This window comes from Mustela erminea, chromosome 12 (assembly GCF_009829155.1).
Source record: "Mustela erminea isolate mMusErm1 chromosome 12, mMusErm1.Pri, whole genome shotgun sequence".
In the NCBI taxonomy this organism is placed as follows: Eukaryota; Metazoa; Chordata; class Mammalia; order Carnivora; family Mustelidae; genus Mustela; species Mustela erminea.
In genome coordinates, this window is record NC_045625.1 from 42,026,290 (window position 1) to 42,048,154 (window position 21,865).

At 40.2% G+C, this 21,865-nt stretch overlaps 1 protein-coding gene across 9 annotated transcripts in view; it reads left to right on the forward strand.

The window, feature by feature from the left end:
* Positions 1-21,865, forward strand: part of LINGO2 (leucine rich repeat and Ig domain containing 2) — a 1,169,724-nt gene that overhangs the window by 1,075,931 nt on the left and 71,928 nt on the right. The window contains exons 1-2 of one of the 9 annotated variants that reach the window (XM_032307286.1): positions 1,869-1,986; positions 5,735-5,853. The exons of 7 other annotated variants lie outside the window; for them this stretch is intronic. The gene's annotated coding sequence lies outside the window, so the exon portion shown is untranslated. Of the gene's footprint in view, positions 1-1,868; positions 1,987-5,734; positions 5,854-21,865 lie in introns of those variants that run through there. One more of the 9 variants, XM_032307287.1, reaches the window with a different exon arrangement.

Consider the following 21,865-nt stretch of genomic DNA (forward strand, 5'->3'; position numbering starts at 1 on the left):
AAGAGTGGCCTTTACAGTTGGGAGTATCATCAGGGGATGATAACGTGATATAAAAAGATCATTCTAATTTTGCACAATAAATGGTGGAAGGTTAGGAACTTTCAGCTTGGTTGAAAGAAGATCTGTGAAGAGCTGTTGTGAGCAAGGGGGAATAGGCATGTAGTAAACAGAAGCTCCAGGGAGACAGATTTTGGCTCCAGTAAATATTTGACAGATTAGCCTGCCCAACAGAGACACTGCCTTCCTTGTAATTTAGTGTCTCATCCTTTAAGGCAATTGATCAAAGACCAAAAGTTACAGGAAGTGGATTCCTAAATTTCAAAGGAAGTTGATCTAGATTAGTGATTCCTAACATGCAAGTCCAGGACAAGTAACCACAGTAACTAAACATGCAAGTCGGTGGACCCTACCCCAGACTACTGAATCAGGAATTGAGATGGGGCAGCAGTCTCTCTTTTAACAACCCCCCCTCAAGGTGATCCTGATGCATGCTCAAGTTTGAGAACTAACTTAATGAACTCTATTGTCCCTTACAACTCTAAAGTTTGCCTCTTCTAATTATGCAAGGGTAAACTTCTATATTTTTCAATATGATATTAATTGTGTGCTGCATCTAAGGAAAGTTACATTTTAAAATACCAAAGCTACCTCATTATAAAGTGGTTTTATCCAATGGATGGCTTCATGATGTCATCCCTAAGAAAGTGTTTCAATTGAACTTCAAGTATCCAGATAAATGGTCAGAGGTCTGCCTTCTGTTTACACCAAACTGTGTCCATTAGTAAAGGCATGGAGCACCCTTTTTGTATGCTTTTTTTTTTTTTTTTCAAAGCACAGATGTGTAAATGACAAAATTCAGCAATCATCCTAGTTTTCCTATTTTTCATCATCATGCTGAATTGAGGTCCTCTGGGGGTGGGTTGGAGAAGATGGTAAGAACTTCAAATTTAATTTCTTATAGCTAGGTCACAGCACATGTTGAATTTCCCTTGCCATATCCCCATCTGTTTCTCCCACCATGCTGTGAGTTCCTTTGGCATTGGGACCATGTCTCATCCATCTTTGCGCCTACCATGGTGCTCAGTGCAGTGCTTGTGAAACATCAGTGCTCAATCATTGCTTATTAAATGTAATGTATTCAATTTGGTAAACTCTCCAGGTTTAAAAATATGTTTTTCATATGAAATGTAAGTATTAAGACTAAATAAAACAGAAGAATAGAACCCTTCGATCCCCAAACAAACCACAGCCACTATTTACATTTTAGGGTAATGATTCCTGATGTTTTTTCCCATTTTCTAAAGCTTTGTTTTACTGGCTATAATCTAACTTGGCATAAAATTTTTGATTTTTTCCCCTTATTATGTATCAGGGAATCAAATTACATAATACAGCTACATATGCCAAGAGAATACAGCTTTTTAAATTGCTAGAGCTGACTTAATCCTTCTCGTCTACCAGTAGGTAGTTGGAACACTTAAACTTGACATTGATGCCTTAGTCTTTTCCAGCTAAACCACCTATGTCTGCAAAAGAGTCAGTAAAGTTCAACCTTCTTCTTCAGGGTTGGGTTAAATAACCTCCTAGATGACTGAATGTATTTCAGAGAATTGCTCCATATTTCAGATTTCCTTCCCTCTGCTTTTTTACAAGATGGCATGGGGGGGGGGCGGTTATTTGTGGGGAGGCAGGAGATGAGGTGGCAGTGGACAGATAAATGGCTTATGTGAGATCACATGTTGGGGAAAGAGGCCTTGGGTTTTTCTTTTATTCCAGTGTCTGGCTTCTATGAGCTCACTGGCTTTCTCAGAGCCACCACACCCACTCTCCCTAGCTCACTGAGAGAGACCCTGGGGCCCCAGAAGGAAATGCACATGCAGGATTTGGAGGGAGTGGGAGGCAGTGAGCTCATCCATGGAGCCATCTTTATAAGCCAGTTTTATACCATCTCTCCTGCATTACTTTGGAGATCATCCTGAGTTGAAGGTGAGATTCTTCCAAATGGAGTAAAGGAAATAACCCTGTGTTTTCAGCTTTCTCTTCAACCCTTGGAAGTCTCCCTACCCCTTAAAATATCTCCTTCATAGGGGAAGTCAAGACATGTGGGCTTCTCACCTACCCTCCCTAATTCTTCTCTTTTCTTTTTGGACTCTGCTGTGTAAGAATGGATAAAATAGTTCTCTACTCTTGTTCTCTGTTTGGAACTACTATATTTAAGATTCTATGTGTTCTCTGTCCTCAAAAAAAAATGAAACCAAACAACAACAACAACAACAAAATGAAACCAAACAAAATTGAAAACACTTCTATAAGGTGGAACTTTTTTTTCCAGTGCTCCTCAAGATAAGTGTACTTTTAATCCCAGTCACCTGTCTTACCCATCTCCCCACCCATCACACCTCCGTTAGCTCTCTGTTTTTCGAGAGGTAAAAGTCTGGTTTTGGGTTTGTTATTCTTTTTTATGGTTGAATTACATTCCATTGTATATATATATACATATCTCATCTTCTTAATCCATTAATCTGCCAATGGACGGCTTGAGCTGCTTCCATAAATTGGTTATTGTAAATCATGCTGCATAAATGTAAAAGTGCGCATATCCTTTTGGATTAGTGTTTTCGTATTCTTTGAGTAAATACCCACTAGTGAGTGAGATGACTGGATTGTAGAGTAGTTCTATTTTTACTTTTTTGAGGAAGCTACATACTGTTTTACGGAGTGGCTGCACCAAGTTGCATTCCCACTAATAGTACAAGAGGGTTCCTATTTCTCCACATCCTTGTCAACACTTGCTGTTTCTTGAGTTTGATTTTAGCCATTCTGACAGGTGTGAGGTGATATCTGTGCTTTGATTTGCATTTCAGTGTTGAGGGAATTTGAGCATCTTTTCATGTAACTCTTGGCCATCTGTGTCGTCTTTAGAGAAATGTCTGTTCATGTCTTCTGACTATTTTTTTAATTGGATTATTTCTTCTATTGGTATTCAGTTATATAAGTTTATTTTGGATACTAACTCTTTATGAGATCCATCATTAGCAAATATCTTCTCCCATTCAGTAGTTTTCTTTTAATTTTATTGTTTATTTCCTTTGTTGTGCAGAAGCTTTTTACTTTGATGTAGTCCCAATAGTTCATTTTTGCTTTTGTTTCCCTTGTCCCAGGAGACATAGCTAGAAAAAATGTTGCTATGGCTGATGTCAGAGAAATTACTGCCTGTGCTCTCTTCTTGGATTATGGTTTCAGGTTTTACATTCAGGTCCTTAATTAATCCTTTTTGAGTTTATTTTTGTGTATGGTTAAGAAAGTGGTCCAGTTCATTATTTTGCATGGCAACCATCCAGTTTTTGCAGCACCATTTTTTGAAGAGGCCTTTTCCCATTGCCTATTGCCTCTTTTGTTGAATATTAATTGACTGCATCATTGTCGATTTGTTCGTAGGCTTTCTATTCGTGCTAATACCATACTGTTTTTATTATTATAGCTTTGTAGCATAACTTGAAATATGGAATTGTGATGCCTCCAACTTTAGTTTTCTTTTTCAAGATTGCTTCTGCTCTTCAGGTTCTTTTCTGGTTCCATACAAATTTGAGAATTGTCTTTTCTAGGTTTATGGAAAATGCTGTTGATATTTTGATAGGGATTACATTAAATCTATACATTGCTTTGGGTAGCGTAGATATTTTAACAATATCTGTTCTTCAAATTCATGAGCATGGAGTATCTTTCCAATTGTTTGTGTACTCTTCAATTTCTTTTTGGAATGCTATACAGTGTTCAGAGTACAGGTCTTTTACCTTCTTGGTTAAGTTTATTCCTAGGGCTTTATTACTTTTGGTACAATTATAAATGGGATTGTTTTTTTAATTTCTCTTTCTGCTGCTTCATTATTAGCATACAGAAATGCAACAGATTTCTGGATATTGATTTTGTATCCTGTAACTTTACTGAATTCATTTTTCGGTCTAGTAGGTTTTGGTAGAGTCTTTCAGGTTTTCCAAACATAGTATCAGGGCATCTGCAAATAGTGAAAGTTTTACCTCTTCCTTACCAAATAGGATGATTTTTATTTCTTGTCTGATTGCTGTAGCTAGGACTTCCAGTATTGTGTTGCACGAAAGTGGTGACAATGGACATCATTGTCTTGTTCCAGACCTTAAGAGAACACCTAGGTTTTTCACCATTCAGTATATGTTAGCTGGGATTTTTCACACATGATCTTTATAATGTTGATGTATGTTCCCTCAAAACCTACTTTCTTGAGGGTTTTTATCATGAATGGATGTTGTACTTTGACAAATGTTTTTTCTGCATCTATTGAAATGATCATATAGCTTTTTATCCTTTCTTTTATTGATGTGATATATCACATTGATTGATTTGCAAATATTAAACGAAACCTGCATCACTGGAATAAACCCCACTTGATCATGATAAATGATTTTTTTAATTTAAGGTTGGATTTGGTTTGTGAGTATTTTATTGAGGACTTATGCATCAATGTTCATCAGAGGTGTTGGTCTGTAGTTCTCTTATTTAGTGGTATCCTTTTGTTTTGTTTTGTTTTAAGGTTTTATTTATTTATTTGACAGAGAGAGATCACAAGTAGGCAGAGAGGCAGGCAGAGAGAGAAGGGGAAGCAGGCTCCTTGCTGAGCAGAGAGCCCAATGCAGGACTTAATCCCAGGACTCGGGGATCATGACCTGAGCCAAAAGCAGAGGCCCAATCCACTGAGCCACCCAAGTGCCCCTATTTAGTAGTATCTTTATCTGGTTTTGGTATCAGGGTAATGCTGGCCTCATAAAATGAATTTGGAAGTTTTCGTTCATCTTCTATTTTTTGAAATAGTTTGAGAAGAATATATATTAACTCTTCTTTAAGTGTTTGGTAGAATTCACTTGTGAAGGCTTCTGGTCCTGAACTTGGTTTTGGATTTTTGATTCAATTCTATTGCCAGTAATTAGTCTGCTAAACTTTTCTATTTCTCCCAAACTCGGTATTGAGAAGTTACATATTTTCAGGAATTTATCCATTTCTTCTAGGTTGTTCAGTGGTTTGGCATATAATCTTTCATAATAGTCTCTTACAATCCTTAGTATTTCTGTGATGTCAGTTGCTATTTCTCCTTTTATTTCTCATTAGTTTTTTGACTCTCCTGTCTTTTGTTAATGAGCCTGGCTAAAGGTTTGTCAACTTTTTTTTTCCCCCCCCCAAGGAACTAGTTGCTGGTTTTATTGATTTTTTTTAAAAGCTTCTATATCATTTATTTCTGCTCTTTATTATTTTCTTCCTTTTGCTGACTTTAGGTTTTGTTCTTATTTTTCTAGCTCTTTTAGGTATAAGGTTGTGTTGTTTATTTGAAATTCTTCTTGCTCCTTGAGGTAGGTTTGCATTGCTGTAAACTTTACTCTTAGAACCACTTTTCCTGCAGCCCAAAGGTTTCAGACCATTGTGTTTTCATTTTCATTTGTTTCCATGCATTTTTTAATTTCCTCTTTGATTTCTTAGTTGACCCATTCATTGTTAGTAGCATATTATTTAAACTTCATTTTTTTTGTGGTCTTTCCAGATTTTTTCTTGCAGTCAACTTCTAGTTTCACAGCACTGTGGTCAGAAAGGATGCATAGTATGACTTCAGTCTTTTTTAATTTGTTGAAACTTGTTCTGTAGCCTAATTAGTGACCCATGCTAGAAAATATTCCGTGTGCACTTGAAAATAATGTGTATTCTGTTTTAGGATGGAGTATTCTGAATATATCTGAATATAACAAGTAGATCCGTAAGATGGAGTATTCTGAGATGTCATTCATAGTCAGTTCCTTGTTGATTTCCTGTTTGAATAATCTATCCATTAATGTAAGTGGGCTGTTAAAGTACCCTACTATTATCATATAACTATTGATTACTTCTTTTATATTTGTTACTTAATGCTTTACATATTTGGATGCATAAATATTTACAGTTGTTATATCATCTTGTTGGATTGTTCCCTTAATGATTATGTAGTGTCCTTCTTTATTTCTTGTTACAGTCTTTGTTTTATAGTCTTAACGTCCGTTGTAGTTATTACGACCCCAGCTTTCCTTTCATGGCCATTTGCGTGATGAATGTTTTTCTATCCCTTCACTTTCAATTTACATGTGTCTTGAGGTCTGAAATGAGTCTCTTGCAGGCAGCATACAGATGGGTCTTGTTATTTTTTTAACTTAATCAGTTACCTTGTCTTTCAGTTGGAATGTTTAGTACATTTACAGTCAACTAAATATTGGTAAATAAGTATTTATTACTATTGCATTATTTATTCTATCATTTTTGTAGTTCTTCTCCCTTCTTTTCTTCTCTTGCTCTCTTTTTCTCACAATAAGCTGGCTTTCTTTAGTGGTATACTTGATTTCCTTTCTCATTATTTTTTGCGTATCTACTGCTGGTTAACTTGTGATTACCATTTGAGTTTTTATATAATGTCTACTGCATACAACAGTCTGTATTAAGTTGATGGTTGGTTTTTTGTTTCTTTTGTTTTTTTTTTTTTTTAAGATTTCGTTTATTTATTTGACAGAGATCACAAGTAGGCAGAGAGAAAAGGAAGCAGGCCCCCCACTGAGCAGAGTGCCTGATGCGGGGCAGGATCCCAAAACCCTGGATCATGACCTGAGCTGAAGGCAAAGGCTTTAACTCTCTGAGCCACCCAGGTGCCCCGTAGTTGATGGTTGTTTAAGGTTGAACCCGTTCTTTACTCTTCTCCCCATGTTTTAGGCATATAGTGTCAGACTTCACATCTTTGTGGGGGGCAGGAGATGTCCCTTGACTAATTTTTACAGATAAACTTATTTTTACTGCTTTTGTGCTTCCTACTTTTCTTACTCTTAACTATGGTCTTTCCTTTCCAGAGATTCTCTTTGAACGTTTTGTAGGGCTGGTTTAACAGCCATGAATTCCTTCAACTTGGGTTTGTATGGGGAAACTGTTTAACTCTCCTATTCTGAATGATTGCCTAGCTGGATAGAGTGTCCTTGGCTGCAGATTTTTTTTTTCCTTGTAGCACATCATACCATTCCCTTCTGGCCTGCAAACTTCCTGTTGTAAAATCCACTGATAGCCTTGTGGGGTTTCCTTTGTATGTAAGTGTCTGCTTTTCTCTTGTTGCTTTTAAAACTCTCTTTATAACTGATTTTTGCCATTTTAATGACTATATGCCTTTGTTTAGACCTTTTAAGGCCAAACTCTTGACATGAAAGAAAGGGAACTTTGAAATTAGAAACTCCTGCTGTCACTTCACAAATGTGGCTTTCAGTTAGGAGAGTCTGTTTTGAGAATTAAGCTGATCCATGGTGTCTGAGACAGTGCCCATTCTCTTTTTCCTTGGAGACAAATTGGGGCAGTAACCTCATTGATCTGCTCCAACGTGGCATTATTATTTGAGAGGGAAATTCAATATGCCCATTTAAAATGTCTGAGTATTAAACATGTTAAAATTATATTTAAAAAACACCCCAGCATGTTGTGATGTTACACACTGATCACTGTGATGGGAGATGTATGTATTTCAATTTATTTAATCTTTGGGCTCAATTTATCCCTCTATTCTCATTTTACAAATGATATAGTGAGGCTCAACTTTCACTAGGTTCCCCAGCGAGGGCTTTCTTTCAACTATCGTCTGCACGATATTTAACCATATGCACAGAGCTCTCTTTATTTAACTGTTTCTGCATATTTGGACATTTAAGTTGGTTCAGGTTGTTTTAAAGGCAGATTTACAATTTTTAGTACAAGAAACTCGAGTTTAGAATTCAAAGGTTACTTGAAACCCAATGATGAAAAACTTAACAGATTGAAAGAAAAGTAAAAGATACATCACCTATCAATGGCATTGCAATGACTTTAGCTGAGTCTTGATCCAAACACAATGTAAAAAATAGAAGTTAAAAAAAATAGAATCAATTGGGGAAATCTGAACGTTGACTAAATGGATATTTCATGAAAATGAGGAATTATTTTGTAGTTTGTAGCTTTCATTGACTTTTAAAGAGTTCTTAGAGATATATATTCAATTATATCAGGTTATGATTGTTTCATTCTAACACAAGGGTGGAGAATTGGGTGGAGGTGGAGAGTGTAGATGAAACAAAATTTAAACATAATTTAATCATTGTTCAAGTTGGGCAACGGGTACATGGGAATTCATTATCTCATTCTTTTTTTATCTCATTTTTTTAAATGGAGCAACAACTAAAATAGCATTCCCTATGCTTCACGAGTTTTGAACAAGGAAGCGTTCTTTGTCTAATATTACTAAGCAAATACTCATTCACATAATTTTGGTTCCCATCTCCAATTCTCTGACTCCTCACCCTCAACCACATTTCTTTTATATACCATGTATCAGTTGACATATTCCTTTTGGATGAGCTTTCTCAAACGTAAATTCCTCCTCCATATGGAGTAAAAAAGAGTAGTCAATGTTTTTAAGTGATGTATGTGTGTGTGTGTGTGTGTGTGTGTGTGTGTGTGTGTGTTGAAGATACGTGATCAATGCAGTTGGTGAGCCAGTGCTTCTCTGAAACGGGACTTGCCAGAGCCTTGTTATCTCAGTATTACTGTAGTTTTACCAGGGGTCTGAGGAAGTGTTTCGACTGCCAGGCAGCAAGGAAATTTGAAAGGTGCCACCTTCAAATGCCCAGGAAGCACACGCTGACATCCTCTACTTGTCTGGTTGGTAAAGCCAGGCTGTCCCACAGAGTGTCTCATTAACACCAAGGGCTTGAGCAGGCAGGGTGCCCCTATTTGAGCATGAATGCTAGCTAGACAGTTTTTATTTGAGCCATGAAATGTACTGAAGTTACATAACATAAGACCAAAGTGTATTTACTTTCCATGGAAATGCTTACACTATTTCTGCTCCTTTTCCCTCCCCCATGCTACTGAACCTGGCATCTGGCAATTCTAGATCCATAAGAGAAAAGCAATATTAATTACTTCTCCTCAATATTATTAGGAATTGTCATCTATATTTAACTCTTCATATTTGTTAAAGAAAAGATCAAACATAACAAACATGGGAGAGAAGGGGAAGGAGTGTAAAGATTATACGGTATTGTTCATTGTAGAATCGGAATGGAGCAAGTATATTATCATCTTGACATTCTAGTGGGATTCTGAAATGGATACAAAACACTGAAAAATAGATTAAAGATGTGAATTTTTTCATAAGGCACACAATGAAATTTAATGTGTAGGGAAAAAAATTCCCTTAAAGTTTATAGCTTCCTTTCATACCCTGTACAAGCTGATGCCAGGATTCAGAATGAAAAATGGTGGCCTTTGGTTAGGTTACCTTCTTTGCCATAGTGTCTCTACAAAATTCAAAGAAACCAGGGTCACGTCATTAAAAATATTCACATGACAGTCAAAGATAGTCATCATCAACCTCCTAGTGTATACCAGTGACTTCTTCCTATCTTTTTCTCCCAGAACCTTGTTGGCCTGAACAATTTTATATAAATTGACAATTCAGCTTGGAACACACTGATTTCTGCAAAGTAGAGTAAAAGGGGGCAAGCTGTAGGCGGTGATTATAGTGGAGATTAATACGTATTAATGGGGTGAATTTTCTATTCTCATTCTTTGAGGAACAGCTATTCCCATGACAGGAAGATGTTTCCTGATGTAGTAAGATGGAACATCAGCAATGCAAGGCAAGGGTGATAAGACCAATGTTTTACAGGCAGGAAATGCAGCAAATATTTATTTAACAATAACATGGTAGCTATTGGGTTCTCATGAGTCAATGCTACCCTGGCTTCTGCCATTCCTAATTCTTGAAGGATAAGGCAATGACCACTCTAGCAACACCCTGCTTGAATGGACCATAGATCAGGATTTAAGGAATGAAACTGCCTTGTATCCAATTGTAGGTACTTCCTAGTACTAAGTGGAGCCCCCATGCCTCATAGAGCCATTCTTCTGGAACTGTGTATACTCTTATCATCTTATTCCACATATCATAATAAAGTCAACCAGGTCGGTTCATAATTAAGTAAATTAGATCACTTGTCTCACTTCAGGATGTAGTCCTATAAGTGGGTTTTCAAAGTCAGGCCTTTAGAGTTTTAAATCAAAAGCAAAGGGAAGAAAAGGAAGTATGAAATGTGCAATGCCTGACCCACTTGTCTCCACCACTTTTACCAGCCTTGGACAGGAACTCACGTTTATACCAGTACTAAGCTGGGTGTTTCCTATACTTTATTAAATCCTAGAAGCATAAGAGCAGTAAATTTTATTCTCCCCACTTCAGAGATGTGGAAACTGAAACTTTAGAGAAGTTGTATAACTTAGTCAGAATCATGCAGCTAGGAAGTTGAAGTGACAGGGTTAAACTTTTGGACCAGTTCTGTCTGAATCCAACATCTGTTTTCTTTCTCCTACACCTCACTGGCTCTGTTGCTGCAAAGGGGATGGTGCTAGAGCAGTTAGTGGGTTTGTTTGTTTGTTTTTAAAGATTTATTTTGAGAGAGAGAACACATACAAGCAGGGGGAGGGACAGAGGCAAAGGGAGAGAATCTGAAGCAGACTCCATGCTGATTGTGGAACCCCATATCATGACCCTGAGATCATGACCTGAGACAAAATCAAAAGTCAGACACTTAACCAACAGAGCCACCCATATGCCACTAGAGAAGCTGATGGGCTTTGAAAGAAGGTATCTTTTTATTTGCGGTCAATGCCTACGTGTACACTACTTACTCTAGGCATTAAGGAGTTGTAAACATCTCCAAATTTCAGTTAATCAAACTACAGACGTGTATGCTGTAAGTTAAAGTGCCACAAAGAGTAAGAAAATACATAAATTATAATCTGTCACTGACTATTTATGCAGCCCTGGGAAAATATCTAAATTCTCTGGGCCCAAATTATCTCTGTCAAATAAGAAGTAATTTGATTAGAGCAAGTCTACATTATCCTTTTCTTCTGTGATTCTCTTTTTTTGGTTGCTGGACTGTAAGCCTTCGTAAATTAGAACTGAGATTTTTAAAAATCTGAATGCCCAGTTGGACTGGCTTAAAAAAAATCCTCTTCCTAAATTGACCTTCTATTTTAGCCAGGATTTATCCTGCTCTCTTCCATAGTCCCTCTGGTGTACACAGACACCCAGCACACCTTCTACACTACGTCATTAGCATGATTATTTTTACTCAAGGAAGAGCCATTCAGAGTGGGTTTCATTAGCAAAGCACACACATAAAGAATAGTTTCAGGCAGTTCAGTTATTCAGCATAGTTTGAACATGAAGACACAGCCCAAGTGTTCATCTCACTATCCTCCACCGTCCTTTGTGAACTCATGGAGGGTTGCTGATCTGAACTCAAGTCTAGAGTTCTAGTGTCTATGGTATGAGCCTCTTATTCCTCGAAATTCTGGGAAAACAGCTAACAAACAGCTATCTAAAGAGACAGGTGTTCAATTTAGGCAGAGCAGGTCTGGGATATCTTTTGAGAGGACATTTTTCAGCTTTCCACAGGGGTAGCTTCCTGGGCTCTCACTGTATTTAGACCCTGTATTCCTATGATGGAGGAAATGTCCGCAGCAGTGCTCTAGCATGATGGCGCCTAGTGGGAGAATAAGACTCTGAGCTCGATGAAGTCTTCCTGCCATCAACACCATCAGCAAGTGACTGTCTTTCCTTCCAAACTGATCACTTCTCAAGAGCAGAACGTAGTATGTAGACATCCCTTTATTGCTATGGGAGCCAGCTCAGTGCCTGGCATACAGTAGACAATACATCAAGAAAGTAGTGTGTATTTTGTAGTAGAAAAGAGAAAAAAAAGCACATTAATTTTGGAGCCAGGCATCCCTGAGTTCAGAATTCTGGTTCTGCTAATTAGTCGGTGGTTTTGGGAGACGCTGGTTAAATTTCTTGAGCCTCCATTGCTTTATCAGAACAACAGGATTCATACAACTTCCTTGGAATGTTGTTTAAGGTTCAGAGACTGTGTGGGCCAAGTAGCTTTGGAATAGTAGACACTCAGTGGGTGACAGCCAACAGCTGCAGTGTTTGCGGCTGGAGGCACCAAAATGTTACAACAACAGGATCCTGGAAAGAGCTGGATTAGAAAGCAACATGTCATAATAGAGAAACTTTCATGAGCCTATCATGAATTTTCTCATTTAAAATGCAGAGAAACGCATTTTAACGATTAAGAGTGATCTGTCTTATGCTTAAAAAAGAAAAAAAAAAGTCAAGCCTGTTTTTTGTTTGTGGTTTTTTTTTGTGAGGTTTTTTTGTTTGTTTGTTTGTTTTTAAGATTTATTTAATTTAGAGAAAGAGAGCTGTGAGGTGGGAGGGACAGAAGGAGAGAGATTCTTAAGCAAACTCTGCCCTGAGCACACGGTCAGACATGGGGCTCGATCTCATGACCCTGAGATCATGACCTAAACCAAAACTAAGAGTCAGAATCTCAGTAGACAGCACCACCCAGGCAACCTGACGTGAAACCTCATGGAATAACCACTCAAAGATGAGAAGAAAGTCACACAGGACCATTGCTAGGAAATTCCCAATTCAGCAAGTTTTAAAATCTGGGTTCATTTTTGGTAGCAAAGGCTTCCCAAACACCAAGCCATATTGTTCAAGATGGATTATTAGTAATCTGCCTTTGCTTAAATTGCATAAAGTCTTGGGAGGGGGTGAGAATTTGAAGAGACCACAACCAACTTTTAATGACTCCATCTGTCTTGCTAACATGGACAGAAAAATAAGAAGACAAAGTGCAGTGTGTAAGGAAGGCAGTAATAATCATTCAACATTTGATTTATCCTCTAGACGGAGCAAATGTAGCATAATGGTTTTGAAAATTTTCCCAGGACCAAAATAAAATAGCTCACCTCATCTCCTGCTGATTAGCATATGGGCTGAGGCTTGGCACCGATTTTAATAAAGTTTCCATTTTCGGGGAGTATGACAAGCGTATGAGGAGGAGCAAATTCAGCCCCTGTGTGACCCCCATGGAGCCAATGTCCTAGCAGAACATACAAGGCAGTGCTCAGAGAGGGGCACTTTCTGAGAGGAAATACAGCAGAAACTGATTTTCTCATACACCCCAACACCAGGTTAAGTGTGGCGCAGCTATTTGTGCCTAGTAAGGAACAAAGTTTTAATTTGGAGACTATTAAGAGATTAAATAGCTGTGGCTGGTCAAATGACATCAGGAATTTGAGACTTGTCATGACTGAGTTAACCCTCACTCAGGGTACATGTCATAAAGTCACAAGTATTCTCTCATCCCATTCCCTTCCAGGAGGAGTTGCTTGTCTGTCCAGATATGAGGCTGTTTACACACAGGTCCTAAAGGCTTATATGTATTCAGTGCAATCATAAGAGATCCCACTTGTATTATATGTATATGTAGACACACACACACTCAGGCATGCATGGATACCTCCAATGCTTCAAGATGGCCTTGCTGGCATTTCCTCTGCTGAGCTTCCTGAAATTTCTTCTCCCCTTCTCAACCTTGCATTGTTCTTCCTTTTCTAAGTTTGAACGTAGAGACGGTTACGTGTTTTCTTGCATTTTGCCTAAATGAAAATCTCATTCTTTTTGCAGTTAAGTTCCTTATATGAAACTTGAAAAACTTTTTAAAATCACATAGTCAAAAATCTATTGATATTTAACTCTGTTAGCCCGATTTCTTGAACTTAGAAGCACAGCCTTATTTCTTTGAGAAACACATACAGAAAATTATACTTCCTGAATGTCCAGTTAATGGCGCCCCGCAGGCAGCTTGTGTTTGGTTTTCAATTCTGGGATTTCGATGAACAGCTCTGAATAGGTAGATGTCTCTTGCCCTTCCCAGTCTGGTTTTGTCCCTTGCTCCTTTCTCTGCCTCGTTCTCTGAGGATGATCTTCCCATGACAAGCTCCTCCCTTGGTATTTTGTGATAGAGAATCAAAAAATGGAGTGGCCCAGGAGGAGGAAATTCAGACAGTTCATTCAGAAGAGCTTTAGAGAAATACATTGGGAAGCAAGCAAGCATGGTGTCCTAGAGAAGTGAATACAGAAAACAAAGAGAAATTCTAATATGTTGCTGTGGTTTATGAATATCTTTCATGAATGTTTGAAAACTACAAGAAAAGAAACGTGTGTTTTTTGAAAATATCTTGTTGGAGTGTTTTTCTGTGATCTCCACATGGCGATGGACAAATACATGGGTAATAATCTCACAAACAATGCTTCTAAGAATTTATGAAGATGAGCATGGGCGCATCTGCATAAATTTCTATAATACATATCCCCGATACCTCAGATTCTTGGTTTCCCACATCCTTTTCTTTTTCTCTTTGGAGGCCTCTTCTGGTCTCACTGTGGTTTCCTTTTCCCCAGCCACTTAATGAAGAGTTACTTAAATGAACCATGATAAATGTCTGTCCTGGTATGGTCTCCAATTAAATTGATGATAAATGTTGGGTTGCTTAGGCTAAAACGCCTTTTATCCTCCCAGAAAATGAAATGGCAGGCTCCTTCAGAAGTAGCTAAGAAGAGCCTGCACTCAGAAATCCACTCATCATTCAGGCCCTGTAGCCTGGTGGTTAAGACCTGTGCTCTGAACAGCTCACTCCCCTGTGGCAGTGCTCCTTCTGCTACTGTTGTCTGTGTCATCTTGGACAAGTTACTTGACCTTGCTGTGCCTCCATTTCCTCACTGAGAAGAAGACTAGGACTAAGGCTCACCTGGCAGGGTTGAGGCAACATTAAACGCGAATTATTTCATGAAAAGGACTCAGAGTAGCTGCCCCCTGACATGATGACTGCCCTTCAAGAGGAGGTTAGTTTAAGAAGGCAGCCCGCAGATACTGCATGCAAAGGTGGTAAAACGGAAGGCGACCGTATTTAGTGCTCCAGACTGGAGTTCCTGAGTTCTGATTTTATCCACTCATTCATTCAGTGGCCATTCACTGAACCCCTACCGTGGCAGTTCTGGCCTGAGGCCAGCAATCATGGCCCCCAAATTAGTAAGACACAGTTGCTGCCCCCAAAAGTGTTCATAGACGACAGAGGGAACGCATGTAATAAACAAAGTAAAATGCATTAGGAAAGTGCAAGGAGTAAAAAGCCCATAAGGTACAAAACCAGTGCAAAGAAAGGGGCGAGTAAAACTGTGAGGGCTTGGGAAGATTTCCTGAATGAGAGAAAAGATAATCTGAGTCGTTGAAGGGTGAATAAGCACTTACCAGGCAAACAAGCAGAAGAAATGAATTCCGGGCAAAGTAAATAGTGTTCACATTTATGAAAAAGCAAGCAATTTAGTCTTATGGGACGATAACGTGTGACTCAAGGAATGGCAGTAGATGGAGCTGGGGCAGTGGCCAGGAGACACGAAGACCCGTGGGCTCTGCTAAGAAGGTAGACGGCAGCCAGGATGGCTGCTGTTGGTTGCGTAACTAGCGTTTGTCAGACCAGGGGTCCGACTCAGGGTTCTCCATACCCTGAGCAGTCATGGCTCACGCCCCAGCCGTTACTTGGGTCCTCTCGTATTCATGTTTTCCTGCATTCGCGCAACTTGAATGGCATGCTTGAGTTTGGAACTTTAGAAACAAGAACTCATCCAGAGAAGCCGAGCAGCCCTACAGATGAAGTGTATATCAAGTACACATCAAGATGTGTGCAGAGACCCTGACAGAATGAACTGCAGTGAACATTAATTACCCCTTTCTCATTTCAACACCAACTCCTCATTTGCAGATATGGATAGTTTTCCCTTTTTTCAGGTCCAAGTTTTTTTTAGAACCTCTTTTCTAGACTAAATTACTGTTTCCTGTTTCTTTAAATACTCTGGCTTCTCACCCCTCTTCTGAAAAAAAAAAATTTTTTTTTTTTTTTCCACTAAGTTGCTAAGGGGCCTCTTCCCCCAACCCATTCAACTCGTTCAAGGTATTCCGGTACACTGCCGTTCAAGGTATTCCGGTACACTGCCGTTCAAGGTATTCCGGTACACTGCCGTTCAAGGTATTCCGGTACACTGCCGAGAGGAAACCTCTTTCCTCCATCTAAATAAGTACTCAGGAGGCATTTTTAGTTTAGGTTGGACCAGTCTTTGGGCTACTGTATTTTCCCTTTGATTGTCATTCTTTGCAATTTTCCCAAAGCAGCACTTTTTCTTGAGACACTTTTCTAATGAAAGCTATATTTTTGCCAAAAGATTATTGCCTTCATCGATTACAAACTCTGCCCTCTAGTCAGAGTGATACCTTCAGCCATAGGTCTACTAGAACAAGATTGCTCACTTCAATCTTCCTGGTTTCCCCAACAGCCATAGTTTGGCTGTCCAGGAGTCCCTGTAGGGCAGCTGGCTTTCTAGTGAAAGCCATTCCCACCCTGGCTGCCACATGCTTCCCTCTATTGTGATAGCCCTTATCTTTTCCCATCATGTGGAGCACCTATGTGTCCTTTTTTTGCTTTGGGTACAAAGAAACCACCAATTCAGTAATTGCTAGGGAGAAGATTGCCTCCGAAGAGCACATGACTTCCATACGGTCTTTGTTTTCCCTTTTAAAAACTTCCCTTTTAGGTGCGCCTGGGTGGCTCAGTGGGTTAAAGCCTCTGCTTTTGGCTCAGGTCATGATCCCAGGGTCCTGAGATCTAGCTGCATAGGGCTCTCTGCTCAGCAGGGAGCCTGCTTTCCTTCCTCTCTCTCTGCCTGCCTCTCTGCCTACTTTTGATCTCTGTCTGTCAAATAAATTTAAAAAAAAAAACTTTTTTTTAAATAAAAACTTCCCTTTTCACCTACAAAACAAAATAGTCCTGTAGAATATGTGATGCTCTGGCTTCTACTGTAATTGCTGCCTCATCAATAGAATACCCCCTTGGGGGCTCATTTAAATTCTTTAACCCTTTCCTGACATTCTGCAGGGAGACTTCCTAAGTCTCAAAACACTTTACTAAATAAATGAACTGTGGTCCTCTTTGGCACTGTTCCAACCAGAATCAATTTTCAAAACTGAAGGATAGGAATTGGGAATGACCACATTAGATCAACAACTAATGAATATTACTATTATAAATCAGTATTATATATGCATATGTTATTCTGCTCTTTCCATTTCTTCCTTGTTTAGATAATAAAAGATTAAAAGCCAGAGCATCTATGAAAGCTGATAAGCTTTCATTCATGTAGACCTTTCTCACTAATAAGTAACAATACATGTTCAATATACATATCCATACTGTGATGTCAATCCCGTGTGTTTGGAAGATTGATTTCAATTTTAGAATTTTAATAATAATGTCCCTCCTCAGATGCATGTAATTATTAAGGGGAAAGTCAACAAGATACTTAAATGCCTCAACTTGAAGACAGACCTGTATAACATTTATTAAGAGACTGTGTAATGGATAATAGCATATGGGGCTAATTATCAAAGTACGTTGGATTTAACAGAAATTCCACCCTTCTAGTTTCTCGTTACTAACATTGGATTCTATTTTGCATTGAACAGAAACACTGTTAAAATTGTCTGAGGTTAGTCCTATTAACTGTGAAGGGCCTTCACAAATGAGATGTTGCCCTTGAAATTATTTATTGAATTGTTTTGAGAAAGACATTGATATCCACAGTGAGAACACAGGTTCTGAATTCAAAGTCATGTCATTTAAAATATGTCCTATAAGGAAATTTATGGCTCTATCTGTTTTGCCTATACAAATCCCACTAAAGCATAAATCATAAAATAGAGAAAACACGTATCAACTGAGCAGCTCTATGCTGACAAGAACTAGGAAAATAAAAGCAGCTTCAGACCATTGTACCAAAAGACCCTGAGGGTAGAATTTTCTACAGTGCAGGTGCCGCAAGCTAATAAATAATTTTTTGCTTCTTTACGAAGTATTTGAATATCAAAACAGGCACTTTTGTTAATGAGTTGTAGCCACAGCGTTAGTTCTGTGGTTTGCAATAACTGTGAAATGGGAAGGAACTCCAGTGATCAATACAATCTGTCCAGTGCTCATAGGTCACTATAGACTCCCCTACATTCAAAATTACAACTGCTACTTACTAGCAACTCCTAACTGATTCACCGGAAGCAGTAGTTTGATTCAGCTTCTTAAGACTGGAGCCAAACAAGTAGGAGGAAACAAAGGGTCTCTGAAGAAAAGACAGCAATTATTAGCTTACATAGTGTTTTTGAACATGTAAGAGAAGAATGACAAGTCACTGGCTGCCATCCCTGAGAACTTGTTCTGGGAATACAATCCCTGTTCTCCAAGCCAGAATGGGATGAATTTTTAGTTTGCAGCCTAGAGATACTATGACTCCTTCATAGACTGCCTTGCAAATCCCTATCAATCAAGGATCACACATAAGGACACTTGAGTTCTTTGTGAGTTGCGAAAATTCTAGGCTTCTGGGATTCAAAGAAAAGCCAGGCTGAGCTTTCCTAACTGGGATACACACAAAACTTCCAACTAACCAACTGCTTGGAAGAGACACATTTTGGAAAATGAACAGAAAATGCTCCCTAGCAAAAGTGCTAAATGGAATGGGCTTCTGGGGAAACTGTCTAAGTAGAAACAGGATCCCAAAGCAGAATTTCCAAAGGAAAGAAAATGAATAATCAGCTTTCTTCTGCCCTTCACAGCTGCCCCTCTCGTATTCAACAACAGGCAGGGAAGCTGTGTTGTTACAGAAGGTGCACTGGGGAGCGGAGTAGCAGCTGGTGTGCAGGCGGCTGAACGCCCTAGCAAGCCTGGCCCCGGGAAACAAACACTCCCAGGTTCAAGGTAGAGCAAAAGGGGAAGGGAAGCTGTTTGCTGAGGACGGGCCTCCTAGACTTCAGGGAAGGCCAAAGACCTCCAGAGCAAATGAAGCTTTGCGAAGGCATCTCAGAGAAGGCAGACCTACGGAAGTTCATGAAATTAAACTGCCCCTTCACAGAGAAAAGGATACTTGCGGTTGTGTTTCCAAGAATAGAACTCACAGGGGCCCAGAGGAAAGCGATGGACTGCCTGCGGGGGGGGGGGGGGGGGGGGGGGGGGGGGGGGGGGCTGAAGTCATTATCTGCCAAAGAAATGCCCTTCAAGAAGACTCCACCCGTGACCTGGGCGGAAACACATGCTAAGCTCTGAGTCATTCAGCTCAGCCCAGTTTTCTGCTCTCTTCCTGATAAGTTTACTAGATGATCCCAGTTATTTCTTAATGCTTGTTAATATTTCATAGAAGACAGGAGCTCATTAAGAACAGTATTAATCCTAGGCAGAAGGGAAACTGTTCAAAAAAAAAAAAAATCAGTCCATGATGAAATTTCCAATCGAAATTTTTGATGTATTTACTTCCCAGGAGGTGTGTGTGTGTGTGTGTGTGTGTGTGTATACACACACACACATATATAATTTATTTGTCAGAGACAGTGCGTGCACAAGCAGGGGGAGTAGCAGAGGCAGGCTCCCCACTGAACAGGGCACCTGATGCAGGTGGGGCTTGATCCAGGACCCTCGGTCTGAAGGCAGACACTTAAGGACTCAGTCACCCAGGCATCCACCAGGAGGCTTTTAAAACTGTTAACAGTGACAACTTACACCCCTACGCTAGGCCTTTGCCTACCGCCTGCTAAAGCTGCCCCCTGGCTTTCAGTCTGGTGGCGCAGTGAGCCTGTAGGATGGGCAGAAACCCTTCCCACCGCTACTAGGGGCGCTCTCCATCTCCACCCCTAGAATTGCTTCAATGTCTCCAGCACTGTCCCGTTTCAGACAGCACTGAATCTTTCCCCATCTCCAGCCCCACATCATCGCTCTGTTGTGTTATTATTTCTTAATTTAGTGAACATGGTTCTGAGGACAGGCTCCTTATTCAGTGAGCATTTGGTAAACGAATTCATGAGTACCTATGGAACGTAACTCAGTGTGCTAGGCCAAGCGCACGTGGGCGAAGAGAACAGTAGTCACCCCCGCCCTTGTATGCACAACTGACACAACGTAAGTAACTCATGAGATTGTGGAAGCAAATTGAGAATGGCACAGGCTTTGAAGTACTAGTTGCCACCATCCTGGCTCCTGTTTGTGCTGTGTATTCTCGTCCCTAGCACACTGCTCAGCTCGACTCAGAGCTGCAGGAATCCCATTTGGTTACATCATCAGAGAAAAGATGAAGCTAGTCAGGCTATGCTCCTAAAATGTTCAAGTTCAAATCTCTTTCTCAGACCAGAGAAGGCAAAGCCTGGAGAAGAGCCCTCATGTTGGAATTGTATCCGTTTGGCTGTACTCTGTTCCCTCCGTGTCCCTGGCACCACCGCCTGGATCCATTACGCCTCAGCTAAACCAAAGTTCTTTTCAAATGCCCGAGGATCTGCCTGTGGCCACCCGTGTTCAGTAGTGGATTATGAGTTCTCATTCCAGGATTCCAGGTCTGTCATGTCGTTCTAGTGACCAGGGGTGGGTCGCCTGACCGCTCCGGTCTCAGTGTTTTCATCTGTAAAGGGGGCTAGGAAAATCCATTCTGCCCACCTCAGCAAGCCACGTGAAGGCCTAAATGACAGTGCCTGAAGGAGACTGAGAAATGGAAAGTGTTTCTCTGCCCTAGTGCCTGTAAGGAAAGCCACAAAGAGTGGCATGCCTGGAATCATGAGGCACGAGCAGTTAGTTCTGTGAATCATATTAAATTGTTGACAAGGGCAGCATCTCCCTCTGTTTCCTCAGCGGGATCCTTTCTGTGCTCAGCATTCCTGCGGTCCTGGGGGCTGAACGGGGCTCGGGCAGTGAGAGAGAGGCCAGTGTGTGCACTTTCATCAGATAAATAGAGCAACAAACGCCTCCTCAGACAGAGTACCGAGAGAAAACAGCCTGCACCTGGCCCTGGGTTTTTATCATGTCGGGTTTTTTTGTTGTGTGTGTGTGTGTTTTCCCAAAGAATTAGATTAGGCCCTGTGTGGAATTGTGAATGCCCACACACCTCCTTCATAACAGGACAGCAGAGCAATCTGTTTTCAAAGGCCAAAGCTGTTCCCCACCCCACCCCTCCAGCTCTGCGGTTTTTCTCTCTTCTCTTCATCCCAGTGAGGATTTTTTTTTTCCTTTCCCGTTTTGAGTCAGCAGCCTGCCGGTAACAAAGGTACCCAGCTGTTCTCTGAGTTCTAAAATCCAAACAACTTTTAATAGGGATTGCCTGCCTTCACCATGGTTGGCCCCCGAAGCAACACACCAGATTGCAGGTATTTTAAGGACGATTCTGAGGATTATGACGAAGTGTCATTTTGCCTGACAGTTTAAGAATAGAATTACTAATATCTCCCTGCAATGATGTGTGTTTCCCTTTGATAGGGACGGCTTGCTGCAGTCCGGGCCAGTGCTGAAAAGGAGCTGGCCGCCTTCTCCCAGAGGTGCCCGCATCCGTCAGCCCAGGACAAACAGTCATCACAGTTAACAACTTACAGAGCGGGTTGCAATCCTCTCAGCGAATCCCACTCCAACAACAACACTGTGTAACAGCTAGCTCAAGCTCCCATTTTATAGATGAGGAAATTGAGGTTTTGAGAGGTTAAGTAAGGTCTTAAAGCAAGACGGTGGCCGACCTCAAGTTCCAATGAACACAGTCTGCCAACACCCACCCACTGCTGTTGAAATGGAGAGAAACACAGACTGTCCAACTTACGCAAAACAAAACATGGTGGGATGGCCCCACTTTATTTAACAAGTGTCTCCAAAATCTAACAAAACCCACCACTGATATTTTGAATGTAACAGAGAAATCACAACTTCTGTATGGTCTGTCTCCAGGAAGAATTGGTGCTTCTTGAATTGTAAAGACTCATTTGTAGCCAAAAGGAAGCCCGGATATGGGGAGAACTTGACCTAACCTTATAAAGCCTTAGTAAACCAG